The sequence below is a fragment of the Pithys albifrons genome, chromosome 4 (genome assembly GCF_047495875.1).
Source record: "Pithys albifrons albifrons isolate INPA30051 chromosome 4, PitAlb_v1, whole genome shotgun sequence".
NCBI classification, from domain to species: domain Eukaryota; kingdom Metazoa; phylum Chordata; class Aves; order Passeriformes; family Thamnophilidae; genus Pithys; species Pithys albifrons.
In genome coordinates, this window is record NC_092461.1 from 27,600,563 (window position 1) to 27,613,537 (window position 12,975).

The 12,975-nt window shown below is 41.2% G+C and overlaps 1 protein-coding gene across 3 annotated transcripts in view; it reads right to left on the minus strand.

Annotated features, from left to right (window-relative positions):
- LOC139671218 (alanine aminotransferase 1-like) overlaps nucleotides 1-12,975 on the minus strand; it is a 25,205-nt gene continuing 12,230 nt past the window's right edge. For 2 of the 3 annotated variants that reach the window (XM_071553719.1, XM_071553717.1), the window contains one exon: nucleotides 2-7,350. The gene's annotated coding sequence lies outside the window, so the exon portion shown is untranslated. Of the gene's footprint in view, nucleotides 7,351-12,975 lie in introns of all 3 variants that reach the window. The other variant, XM_071553720.1, reaches the window with a different exon arrangement.

The window sequence follows — 12,975 nt, forward strand, 5'->3', positions numbered from 1 at the left end:
AAAGGAATGGGTGTATGTCCTTGGTCTTCTGTCAAACCTTTTGTATGACAAACTCCATGACAGAATGAGTTAAATATTTTTTTTAATATTTTGATGCGGTAAAGATTATTTTCATTGTCAATGAAGGTGAAAGAGATCACAAGAGAGCTCCTTCTAGGGACAGTGCCCAACCTTTGCAAACTTCCCAAATATTGCAGATGGTACTAAAACAATACATAAGATAACCTGTAGCACTAGATAGCACTAGATAGATTGCTGACAATAAAATTCTAATGTCAGGCTGAGCAGCAGTTAAGGATATGGGAATTATTAGGTAGGCAAGAGGGTTTTTTTCCCTGTTATTATGGATGTGCATGTTGTCTATTAGAACTGACAACTACAAGGTTATGAAGTACACTGCTTAGGATATCTCTTGACTAAGGTTTGATAGAATGGAGCAAGTAGAATCATATAATAATTCATTTCTATGAAATTGAGGGAAAAAGTTCATGATCCTGGCCTGCATGGTGTGTAGATACTTCATCTGCCAGGACCAAAGCAGATGTTTGGAAAAGCAAAGTGCACAGGCAGTTCCTGTGTGCAGTGATTAGGTGTTGCAGTTGCCTGGGGCTAGCTGACTATCTGAATGGTTAATCTTAGGGAGGTAGAGTTAAAAAGCTAATTACAGCTGAATTTGACATCCTTCTGTTTTATAAGATAAACTGATGATTTTTTTGGACACATGTATTCCCTGTAGTCTTAAGAATTTAAAGATGTGATGAAAATTTATTCCATATATTGATAACTATGTATGTTTGCAATATTGAAAGGGGGGTTTGCCTGTAAATTTCTATGCCTGAAGAGGAAAAAAAATATCTTCAGGATATTGTGGAATAAGAGAAGCCTTTGGCACTAAAAGATACATAAATACAAAATTTCTGAGAAAGACTGCTTGTACTGTACAGTACTGTGCAAAACAGGGTATATAAGCTTGAATCCCTGTTTTAGTTGTCAGCTGTTCAGTTAAAAGTGGCTCCTGAAGAAGGCTTGTACCTTCATTCTTACTTTAATTATAGCCTTGTCTGCCTGGGCAGTGTGAAAATATTTTAAAAACAAAGCTACTGTAAGTTAATTACTAGCTTAGACATTATTGTCCCACATAACTTAACAGACTCAAGGAATAGTTGAAGTTGGAAAGGACATCTGAAGAGCATGTAGTCCAAATTCTATGCTCAAAGCAAGTCAATAATGCCAGGTTGATCAAGACATGGTCCAATGGGTTTTAAATATAACCAAGAATGAAGGCTCTACAACCTCACTGGGCAACCTACTCTGGTGCTTGACCAGCACCACTGTAAAGAAGTTTTTGTTTATTCTGTGTCTAAGTGGATCTTCCGGTATTTAATTTTGTTCCTATTGTGTGTTCTCCACTTAGTGCATACTACTGAGGAGAGTCCAGCTTCATTTTCTTTCTTCCTCCTCAAGTATTTACACACATTGATATGGTAGGTTGACCCTGACTAGGCAACAGGTGCCCACCAAGCCACTCCGTCATTCACCTCCTCTGCTGGGAAGGTGAGAGAAAATATACTGAAAGGCTTGTGGCTTGAGCTAAGGACAGGGAAAGATTACTTATCAGTACTGTCATGGGCAAAACAGACTTATCTGGGGGAAATTAATTTCTTAAAAGTCAAATCAGAGTAGGTTAATGAGAAATAAACCCAAATCTTAGACTACCTTTCCCCCATGCCTCCCTACTTTCTGGACTTAACTTCACACCCCTACAGTGGTGCAGAGGGACAGGGGATGGGGGCTGTAATCAGTTCATCACACATTATCTCTGCTGCTCCCTCCTCATGTGGAGGACTCCTCACATTCTTTCACTGCTTCAGCGTAGGGTCCCTTCCGCAGAGTGCAGTCTTTCAGGAACAGGCTGCTTCAGTGTGGGTCCTCCACAGGGCCACAACTCCTGCCAGCAAAGCTGCTCTAGGGCTGCCCACAGGGTCACAGCCTCCTTTGGGCATCCATCTGCTCTGGCATGATGCCCTCCATGGTCTCTACAGGTGGACCTCTGTTCTGCCAAGGACCTGCACAGGCTGCAGGGGCACAGCTGCTTCACCGTGGACTGCACCAGGGGCTGAAGGGGAACCTCTGCTCTGGTGCCTGGAGCATCTCCTCCCTTTCCTTCTTCCCTTGGTGTCTGCAGAGCTGTTCCTCTCACATATTCTCACTCCTTTCTCCTGGCTGCTGTTGCACAAGTTTTCCCCCTTCTTAAATATATTATCCCAGAGGTGCTTCTATCATCATTGATGGGCTTGACACAGGCTAGTAGCAGGTCTGTCTTGGAGTTAGCTGGCATTGACTCTGCTGGACACAAGGGAAACTTCTAGCACCTTCTCACAGAAACCACCGTTGTAGTTCCCCTGCTACTGAAACTTTGCCCCACAAACCTGATACAATTCATGAAATGCCTCTGTGTCTTCTCCAAACTAAACAATCTCAGCTCTCTCATCTTTATATGTCAGGTGCTCCAATCCCTTGATCAACTTTGTGGTTCTTCAAAGCACTTATTCCAGTATGTCCATGCCTGAAGAGCCCAGACCTTCAGTCAGGACTCCAGATTCCGCAGTGCCTGCAAATGTGAGGTTCTTCCAGTTCTCTGAAGCAGGTCTCACCTATTTCTTCCAGATGAGGTGGTTTGCAGCAGATGTGCCCCACAGTATCACCCATCTTCTGCTCTTTAATCCTAAACCTTAAACTCTGCTGAGTCATCACCAATCTCAAGACAGAGCTTCATGTTTTCTAGCTGCTCTTTCATGTAAAGGACAACTCTCCCTTCTTACTGTATTTCTCCTAAAAAACCTGTATCCATACATAGCTCTTGATTGGTGTGTTGCAATCTCTTATGTCTCTCTAACCCCAGTGGGATCACAATGGTAACTGCACAAAGACCTCAAATTCATCGTGTTTATTTCCTATGCTGCACACACTGTTGCACTTGAGAGGCACCCAGCTGGCAGATATCTCAGTAAAGCAATGAGAGCTTTGCCTATAATTCTGTCTGTTGGGTACTGGTTTATGTGAATGTGCTTAAGGTAGGCCCCCTTCAACCCTCTTTTGCTGGTTATAAGGTCCCTTCTACTTTGCCCCCCCTCAAACTTTGTCAATGTGACTGACAATTTTCTTAGCTGAATGTTGGTCATCATCTTCTGCCCACTCCAGGCATTCCTAATTTAAAGCTCTCCTTGCCAAGTTGGCCAAGCCATGGTAAAGACTCTTCTGCCCCACCTAAGTGGATCCAATCTCTTATTTAAAATCTCAAGCCTTAGAAAGGATCATAAAAACAAAAAATCCTGTTAACACTACTGTGAAATTAATAATTGACCTGCAGGGTTCATCCACTACTCCTCATGCCTTTTCCCTCACTAGCAGGATCAAGAACATCACCTAGACCCTGTGGGCACTTGATCATCACTACTATGGTCATTGTAGTCAGACCCCATAAGTGCCAAACCCAGAGGGGGAGGAGAATTATTGTCAAGCACTCAAGGGAACCCAGCAAGTGTGGTCTCATCACCACATAAATCCACACTTAAGTCAGTGTTGCTTCATGGTTTCTTTGTCAAGGTCTCTCTTTAAAGCTACAGTGTCAAAAATTTGAAGTCAGAACAAAAATGCGTGAAGGATTGCCTTGGGCAAGTGGATTTTCAACTCAGTGCAAGTGCAGCACATCCTTGTTCAAATAGATGAACACTTTATAATTAACTCCATTATTTCTCATTTAAGACTAGCTGGTTCATTCCTAGTTATTCAAAGTGAGATGTATTAGCTTCCGTGTTGTTCGTCAGTAGCTGCCGACACTAAATGTCAGTGTTGCATGTGAAAGTAGAAAAAGGAACTAATTATTGATCAAATGTTTTGCTTTGTATGTGCTAAAAGTGTCAGAAGAACCTCTGAAACTCTGCCTGTATCTGCATCAAAAATGCAGCATTCCTCCCAAAAAACAGACTCTTAAACATGATGAGTGGATGTCTTATAGATGCCAGCAGGTTTGCTGTCTTGTCCGTGAGAGTACCAAGAAGTGCAAGCACAACCATTTTCTCCTTTCTCCCAGTATTCTTGCCCAGTTTCAGACTGGCTTTTGGTAGTTCTTCCTCATCATTTAAGCTGCTGCCTATGACCATTCTAAAGTACTAGTTTCATTCATCAGCTTGGAGAAACTCAAGCACGTTTGTTGACATCCTTGCACCTTCCTAGAGCACTCTCTGGAGCCATGCTTTAGAGGGCATAGGATAAATGTTTGAATGCATTCTTTTAGATAAAATAGCATTTTAACTGTTTTGGGGGTTTTTTTGGTACTCATAGTATGTATTTATGTAGTATATTCTGCCCTTAGCAAGTGTTTTCTCAGTATCCTCACTCTGAGATGCCCTGTATCCTGTGCATGTGACTAAATACCGCAATTTTTCACTCAATCAGGGCATTACTATTGAATGTTGGGATAAAAGCATAGCTATAGGAACTCTTCAGCTAGACTGGTACAATTCTCTTAATTCTTTTTGCTATCTCTAAGTCTTTCTCATTTATCCCGGAAAATGAGAGAAAAACTGTTATGACAGAAAAGCTTAGCTTAAAACTTGTGTTTGCAAGTGAACTTGAGTGATGCCATTTGCAGATTCTTCTATTTGCTGTTTTCAGTGATGCTTTCTCCAGTGTGGTGTGGAAGTGACTTTGCAGGAGAAAGAGATATAATGGGTGCTATGCCACAGTTCTTGCCAAGTATATGATGGCCTCTTCACTGGGGAGAAAGAAATCTACTTGCCTAAAAGTTAAGGCAATTATGTTGCAGCAAAGGGAATCTGGTATGGTATCTCCCAAGGCACATGCCAAGTCCCTTTGTAGAAAAGCGGAGAGAAAGGCACCTTTACTGCTCGCATAAAATCTTTTCTCAATGACCTAAAAGTGAAGAAGCCAGCCATGGTAAAAGCTGTGAGACTTCTAATACAACAGAAGCGCTCAGTGTGTTTCAGAAGGAGAGAACAGAAGGATATTCTGTGGTAGCTGGCAGCCTCCTGCTTTTCTCTTGAAATAAAAAAAAAAAGACAGTTGGTAGGCCAGTGCAGACAGCTTATTGGTACAACTTGGAAATGGAGTATTTTGCCCTAATATTTAAAAACTCCTGACTTCCCACCTTCCCAAAAACCAGCAAAACCCCAACACGTTAGTGTGATGAGGTATTGCTGTAAGCATAACTGTGTAACTCCTTGCTTAGACCCTGCTTGTTGTTTTTTTGGATAGCAATGCTGTAGCTTTCTGGGCTACAACAAACTTTACATAATCATGTTGGGGTCCATGGAAATCCCTTGCTGACTCTCAGATGTTACATATTCCTTGCTTTTTAACTTTACCATGGACTCCTCTGAGGAAGTCCCACTTTCTGCTGCTCTTCTCCCAAATACCTCCTTCCCTAGCAGTCTGGAAACTTCTCTCGTCCAAGGGAATTGGACCATAAAGTTGTCATATACAGTTCTTTGATTTAGAAAATAGCATCCTGAATCTTCAAAGCACAACATGTCAAGTAATTACCAGCTCGTAGCCAGTTGTGTTCAAAGCAGCAAAGTGGCTGGCAGTGACCTTTAGCAAGACTTTATTAGATCTTAGAGATGAGGAAATGAATCTCGTACTGATAATCACTAGCTGGTGAATGTTGAGGGTCTGGTAAAAGCCCCTGAGGGGAATTGAGAACAGACACTTGCATGATGGTCTTGTTGGCTTGTACAATGCCTGGTGGGATGCTGATCCTACTATGCTGTGGAGTCAGTCTAAACAGACATGCAGTGAGTTCTGAGAAGCTTCAGTTGCTTTTGCTCCTAAAAGTAATTAAGGGTGATTTACTACCTAAACAGAAAATACATGTACATGGTAGAAAAAGATATGATGGGTGCAGCAACTGGAAACTAAAACTGTACTACTGCAGACTGAAAAGACTCTCTTTAATAGTGGAAGAAATTAACCTCTGGAAAAAATGATGAAAGGGTACTGGTGACTTTCATACCAACAGAGCTGCTCACTGAAGACTGGATGCTTGTCTTTCAGACAGAACTTTTCTGATTTTCTAGAATAAGCCCTATGTCCCATACTTAGACATTTTGTTGGACCAGCCTTTTCTGGGCTTAATACATGAACACTAATGTCTCAAGCGTCTGCTCAGCACATCAGGTTCAGTTATGCTTCTGATCCTGTTAATGTTGCTCATGGCCCTATCTGAAAAACAAAAATCATTGACTTCATTTAAAACAAAAATGTTATGCAAAGATTGTCATATTTCTAGAGGCTACTTTTCCTTTTTTTTGTTTCCGAAACAAGATATCGGGAAACAGAAGGAAAAGGTGGATTCTGAAAAGAAACTAATCTTGAGACACCATTTTTGTTTTAAATGAAGTAAATTATTTTTATTTTTCAGATGCTATTTATAGGAACACAATTTCTATTTAAACAAACATAAAGGCTCTAAAGTTAAGACACTCTACATATGCACATAAATTACACATCAGGAATGGTTTTCTTATTTGCTTGAGTCTCCTCGAGCTCCTGCTGCTGGGCAGTACAAATGGCTCCCCACAGCTTGCTGCACACAGCCCCTCTTTCCCTCCTGGGAAGCCTAAGCTAAGCTACCTGCTTTTCTAGGGGGACCAAGGGACAAGCTCGCTCTCTCACTCACACCAACAAAGACAAGAGAGACACAAAAGGGCAACGTCCCAGGCAGGAGAGGGAGCAAGCTCTGAGCAGCAACCTGCGGCGAGCCATCCCTACCGCCCAGCAGCAGGAGACAACGGCCTCAGACTCGCCCTGGCCTGCGCAGAGGCCTCAAGGGCCTGACTACGCTCAAGGGCTTCACGGCTGGGCAAAGAACAGCGGCAGTGACGCGGCCCAGCTACAGGGGGTCACAGTGGCCAGCAGTCGCCACCAGGCACAAAGGCACCAAGGCAAACAAAGAAGCCCTGCTCTGTTGACACGGTGGCCTGGGGTCAGGAGACCTCCATTTCCCTATCGGATGTGGAGAAGGGGTCTCTCACCCTCCTTACAGTGTTTCCCGCTCTCTCTGGGCAGCCAAAGGAGAACCGTGGCAAAAGGCCAAAAACACCAAAGGAAAGATCCAGCCCTGTTTACGGGGGGGGGTTGACCAGTGAAAGCCAGCGGGGGCACCGTGAAGGTGCCTGCTGCACTTCAACATGTATGTCTGTCCCGATGATGGCAGGGACAGTTGTTTGCCCAGAGAGCCTTTCTTTTGCTCCCTCTTGACCTCGATGCTGCTTCTCCTCCTCTGCACTCTTCCCTCGATGTCAGTCTCCACCTGTTTCTCGACAGCTTCTGCAAGATAAAGAGAAGAGGGTTAGCCCTGAGGTCTGTCTATTAACCTCTACTCCTGTAGAAGGACTTAAGTCTTGGAGCAGTACTTGTTTTCATTATATATTGTCTTCTGAACCCACACAAAAATTTTAATGTGATTCATCCTCTTTTCTTTCGTTTTCCTCCCTTTTCAGCCTTCTAACCTGTTCACTGCTTGAAAAATCTGTGGCTGGACTCAGCATGAAGTACTTATTACCATTCTTTTTCTCTTCTTACAGGAAAATTCTGTCCAAGATCCTTTGTTAAACTTTGACTCCATGATTGTAAAGAACGTAAAACAGTATTCTTAATTTATGGAGTCATTCCCTATGATGGTGAATTTTTTTTTCAGAAAAATCTGTCTCCTTCACCCCATCTGCAAGTTTAGTTTCTACAACTAAAAGAACTGCACAAATCCAGAATGCTAGTTTAGCACAGCCTGCTTAAATGTCCATTCTTTCTCATACTTAAATTGTCTTGCCAACTTGCAGATGCCTGCTATGAAAATGCTACCACTGTCTTCCCTGAAGTACTTCTGATTTTGTCTTTAAATAGGATGGCCCCACGCTTATATCCCTCCAAGATGTTTATTCTGTCCCTAATAGTTATGCCAGATTGCTCTGAAAAATGTTTATTTTGTCCCCCATAGGCACTCTCTTTTTTTTTTTGTTTCCTTCTCAGGAAAAGCCCAGTAAGTCAATTTTTCTCTCAGACATATTCCTTCTGGCCTGACACTTTACATAATGATTTTCCTTTCAAATATCTCAACTGTCCTTTTGCAGTTTTCTCGGCTTTATCAAACTCTGTGGCTGCTGAGTCACCTCATGAAGCCTCAGTTCAATAAGCTTTTCCCTCAGAATTCTCACCAAAACACCCTGCTGCGCTCTGATGCTGTAGTCCAACACTCCCTACTCTCTAACAGCCCAAAATTAGCCCCAGGGTGACTCTACAAGCTTTTATCGGAGCTTTTCAAAGCACCTTTCGCCTGCCCTGCCTCAGGGCTGAGGGGAGCAGCGGGGAAAGGGCACAGCTACGGCACGGCCCAGACCCCCCCACCACCCTCATGGCACCTGTCGCTGTCTGTGTAGCCCTCACAGCCCCTCAGCACTGTCTGGAACTCCCTGAAGGGAAGTTCTGGCCAGGTGGGGGTTGGTCTCTTCTCCCAGGCACTCAGCAATAGGACAACGGGGCACGGGCTCAAAGCTAAAATTAAGATTTGTGTGTGTAGTTACTGTCTTCTGTGCTGTTGTTCTGCTTTCAGAAAAGTTGAAAGTTTTGAGTGTCTGTCTTATTTTTAAAGAAAAGTTAAGAGTTTTGTGTGAAGTTATTGTTTTCTGTGTTGTTTTATTTGCTTTCAGAAAAGTCACTGAAAACCTAAAACATCTAAGACCATGTTGTTGAAGGCATTACCCAGCCAAAATGTGGCAGTGCCTAAAAATTAACTGTAAGCATGCCACACTAAATAAAACCTAAAATTAAAATGTTTGTTTTGCAATTGTTTAATACATGTAAGGGTTTTATGCAATAGATGTGGTGGTATTTAAAATTGTAGTAACAACTCCAATATAAAAATATAAACATTAGAAAAAACTGTTGCTGCTTGACACTGGAACTACAGTTTGTTAAAAGTAGTAAATTTGTTCAAGTCACAGGTGTGCTACTGGTCAACCAGAGAAAACTTTCTTTTGAAATCCCCTAAGTAAGCAAATAGAGTACACCAGTTTTTCTATTTACCAAATTTATAGAGACCCTCATTGGGCAAAGATTTGTTAAAAATCTAGGAGCTGTAATCTAATTTAAACAAAGTAAAACTGAATTCAAGAAGAAAAGAAAAACAGTTGATAACAGCTTTAAGTTTAGCTATAAACTGTGTAAAACCAAACCAGAATAATCAAAATATTAATCAAATTTAGATTAAGTGTATCGTGAGTCCGAGCTACTAACACACCAAGTAAGTCAAAATAAGCAAGCCTTATCTATATAGAAGTACAACCAGAAACAAAACCAGTAATTGAAAACAAAAAGTATTAAATTTTAAAAATGTTCCTTTCTGTCTTTCCGTAGCAAAAAGTCAGAAAGTGTTTGAATTAAAATAAAAAAAGCTTTATTATATTTGCTAAAAAGAAAAAAAAACCAAACAAACACACCACTCACAGCAGCGAACTTGAACAATGTAACCTCAAAGATTTTAAAATGTAAACCAATAGCAGTTGCCACCAGGAGAAAGTCTGTGTCTGCAATTTTTATGTAACTTATTAATAACCACTGAAAAGCAGTAAGATTTTATTCTGTGGACTGCAAGTTTGCTAAATAAGTATTAAGTCTCTCAACAGGAAAAAGCAGCTGATACAGAAGCAAGTGTTACACCTGAGATACAGAGTTTCTAGAAGACAACGCTCCCCAAAACAGCAAAAGAAGAAGCCACTGTCAGACACCTGAACCAGGAACAGTGAGCCCTTCTGGGCATGACAGGTCGGTGTGCCAGCAGTGCTGGAGCAGAAGGGTAACCACTGACTGTCACTCTCTCAGTTCCTGAAATACAAAGCTATCCTGGCTAATTGCAAAACTGTTGTATAACCTACTAAAAGCTGCTAAAGACAACATAACCTGGACCCTGCAGCAAATAAGGCCTTTGAGCGGCTAAAGCCAGAACTCCTGAGGGCTCCGGTGTTGGGATTGCCTGATGTGAGGAAGCCCTTTTGGCTGTTTTGGCATGAGCAGCAAAGACAGTCCTGGAGGTCCTGGCACAGCAGCTGAAGCCAGACAAACAGCCAGCAGCCACTTCTCGAAGCAATTACATGAAGTGAGCAAAAGTTGGCTCAGCTGCCTGAAAGCAAAGAGCAGCAGTGATCATAAACCCAGACGAAGCCAGGAAATTTCATACGTATTCAAGTAACCAACATTGTCAACCAGCTTCATTCCTAGAAGGTGAACCCAGAGCTGAACCTTTTGTACCTGACTGCCTGGAGACCACGGAAGAAGTTTATTCCAGCCGTCCAGACCTTTAAGAAGAACCACTCCTAGAAGCAGAAGATTGGTTTTCTGCCAGTAGCAGCTTTGTGAAACAACATAATTGAACAAAATCCTCTGCCTGCAGGAACTTCAGCCCAGAAAGAAAGACTGATAGCACCTGAGCTCTAGAATTGGCAAAATCAACATCTGGACTGACTTTAAATATGTCTGTGGCATCGCACATGCTCACAGAGCATGTAAAAAAAAAGAGAAAATACTTTTAACTGCACAAAGAAAATGTATTGAAGAAATTCTGCAATTGTTAGAAGCACTAAAACCCCCATCAGAAGTGGCCATTATGTACTGAAAAGACCACCAAAGAGGTAACAGTGTTCAAAAAGTAAGTAACATAAAAGCCAATGCTAAAGCAAAACAAGCTGCTAAAACCCTAAAAAGCAAATAGCAGACCTAGTTCCAGAAACAAACAAAAACCTGGTAAACAGATACTGTATCAAAAGTCAAATTTCAAAGAAAAATACAAAAATTATAATAGTAACAAAAAAGTTAATTAGTTACTACATAAAAAGTTAGTTTAGCATTTTGCAAAACTGAGCAGGAAAAAAACACACTAAAAATTAAAAACCTGAGTAGTAAAGCCAAATCTGTTCACAACAATAAAACAAGTTACATTTCAATGGAAAACATCTTTGAGAAATAACCCAAATACTAGAACCAAAATACAACAAAGAGCAATAAACTGATGCCAAAGGGGTTTTCTGATTTTTCATTTTTATAGATTTTAGAAACATTTGTAACTGTAGCAAATGTAGTGTTCATATTTGTAACAGCTCATGTTCATTGTTTATACATCCTCACCCCTACCACAGATCAGTAGCTCAAATTCTTTTAGCTATTTAGGCTCTCTTCGAGGTACAAGAGCTGACAACTATCAGAAAGGCCTGCAAAACAAGACCAAACATAAACCAACAACCTTGAGTCTAAGAACACTGGAAAAACTCCAAAGCCCGAGGAAAAAGAGCTGATGAAGAACAGGGGGTCCCAGTGACCCCAGCCCCCAAATCCTGGGGATGGTACAGGGGTGGGACTGGGGCTGGACTGAGAGATGTGTAAACTGGGGATTGGGTGGGCAATATTATAAAAACCATGGAAATAAGTGTTCTAGGAAGAAGGGGGCAGCACGAAGATGTCATCATGTATTCCTAAAAGCCCCAAGCCTGGCCATTAAAGAATGTACCTTTTTATCTTATCCTACATTAACTTGGCTCGAAGTCCTGTTTTTGGGGGCACTCACGGCAACAAAACAAAAGATACCTATTAAGTAAAAGTCAGCAAATTGACTTTTAAGCTCCTAACATGGGGGGGAGATTTCTGTTACCTTTTAGTTTTCACAGCTCTCTTTCCTAAGTGACCAGAAACATTCCTGTGCAAAATTAACAAATCAAAAAAATTTATTAAAATTCTATTAAATAAAATAACATTATGTGTTAGCAAACTGTATTTATGTACCTTGAGTGATTGTGTATGTTAAGAATTTTTCAGGAGACCCACTACAAGAAAGATGAAATAGACTGTTTCAAATGTTGCTAACCCTGTTCCCAGCAGCCTGGATAAAAGAAAAAACCCCCTTGAAAACTCTAAGAAAAAAATAAACCTCAGAACCCGTAAGAGCGACAACCCGCAAATTTCACTCGACACAAATTGCTGAACTTTTGGTAATTATTATGACTTTAACACAAACTTTTGTTTTAAAATAGCCACAGTCTCAAGACTTTATGAAGTATTTTAGCAGTGTATGTATTTTATGTGAGCTATAGCTGTGTACATGTTAGATTTTGTTTGATTATACGTTGTGTCATGATACACCTGAATTGCAGAACTAGCATAGATATATTAACCTGTTTAAAGAAATGCTGGGGCACTTAAGAAAACCTCAGCACATGCTATAGCAAATTAAACATGATACTGAAAGCATTAAAACTGTCTTAACCAAAGTTAAACGAGTAAAAACCCACCACTGGTAAAGCATTTTTATAAGCTATTTGCCCACTGTCTCATAAGTCTTTTAAGTCCCTGGTACACCCAATCATAATTACAGCAACAGCAATACTCTTGCTAGCACTGCTCAGTGTGTAGCTATAGTGCAAATAAAGCAATAAAGACAAAAATTGTAAGTGATACCAGCAATAACACATGTATATCAAAACCCAATAGTACTAAAACTGAACAAAAGACTTTGTATACTTTGAAACACAGGGGGGACTGAAAGAGAAAGGAGACCAAAACCCCCTAGTTTTGTGAAATTTCTATTTCTGCTCTGCAAAGTGTTGTTTGCACAGCAAGGCCACTGAACAGCATGAAGTCCTAGAGCCACTATGTTCAAGTACAAATTATCTAGAGACCAGTGTACCAAGGTTAGGAGTCACACATTACACTAACCTAGACATTTCTATAGGATGAAGTGGTAAAGAGCCAAGATTTTGTAGAGTTACAGCCAAGGTTTTACAAGTTTTACAGGTCATGTCATTGAACAAAGAAAGGCAGCAGTCCAGCAGTGATGAAGATGCGTCAAGACCACCCCGAGGGATGAAGTCAGGAGACCCCTACCCAAATTCGAAGCCAAAAAGAAAGCTCTGC